Raw genomic sequence first — 1,203 nt, 5'->3', positions numbered from 1 at the left:
CACCTCCCCCCCCCTCCCCACCACCCTGCACCCTGATCTCTGCCCCAGGGACAAAATCCCCCCAGGGACCCTATGCAAACAGATCCTTTGGGAGTTTCACTCCACCAGTTTACCAAAAACCTCCACACCCACACTTCTGGGATGGTCCCAGGCAAGACACCTGGCTACAAGGTGATTTATCAACCTGGCGGTTATGATCGAGGTTGGCCAAAGGCCTTTCAGCAGAACGGTTGATAAGGAGGTCAGATTGCATCAAGGAGAGGAGAAGGTGGGGCGTGGCTGAAGTCCAGATGGCAAACATAAAAGCAAGTAAGGAAAAGGGCAGGAAGATTTAAGGAGAAAGAAGGTGGTGGTTTGAAACAAGGGAGAGACTTGCCCTGAGTCACACGCTGAGGAGAAGGAGCCAGCAGAGCAGGGAGAGGTGACCCCAGACGCTGAGAGGAGGGTGGGCCTGAGGGAAACACACCGGGTGCAAGGCGAGCGGAGGACCCTCCGGCGGGTGAGCCCTGAGGAGACCCTGGGCTTCAGGGAGGCGCCTGGCTGCAGGAGTCCAAGCGCAAAGAAGGGGATGGAGACAGACGACAAGGACTCTGCTGGGAGCTTATTCCAGAGAGAACGAAGCTGTGGGCTGGGAAGTCCCAAGCCTGACAAGAACCAGTCGCCTCAGCCCTCATGCCCGTAGCACATTCTTTCCAGGGACAGAGACATCACTTAGAGTCCCTCTCTGTGACTCAGAGTCCGGGTTTCTGTTTGGCCACTTAATTTTAGGAATAATGACAGCTGCTTCCAAGAGTCCATTTTCTTTCCTTCTTTCATAGTCATGCTATGCTTGGGACTCTGACGTGACAATCACTGAGTGTACAGCTCCGGCCTGCGGCCCGAGTTTCAGTGTAAAACTTCCTGGGGGAAAAGGAGAGTCCACTTTTAGAGGAGGTGCTTGTCCCTGTTTTGTTTATTTAACTTACCACACAGAGAGGTCAGAACTGGCCCTAGAACAAAGGGAGCGTGGGCCCACAGGACACAGCAGCAGGTCTACAATGTGTCATAACACTCAGGTGAATGTGAAGTAAGTGAGATATTACACCACTCAGACTCGCAAACAGTGACAACAGCTGGCATCTGGTCCCATCACTTCATGGCAAACTGATGGGGAAACAATGGAAACAGTGAGAGACTTTATTTTGGGGGGCTCCAAAAAGATCG

This window comes from Bison bison, unplaced genomic scaffold (assembly GCF_000754665.1).
Source record: "Bison bison bison isolate TAMUID 2011002044 unplaced genomic scaffold, Bison_UMD1.0 scf7180017864533, whole genome shotgun sequence".
NCBI classification, from domain to species: Eukaryota; Metazoa; Chordata; class Mammalia; order Artiodactyla; family Bovidae; genus Bison; species Bison bison.
This window is presented reverse-complemented; position numbering follows the sequence as displayed.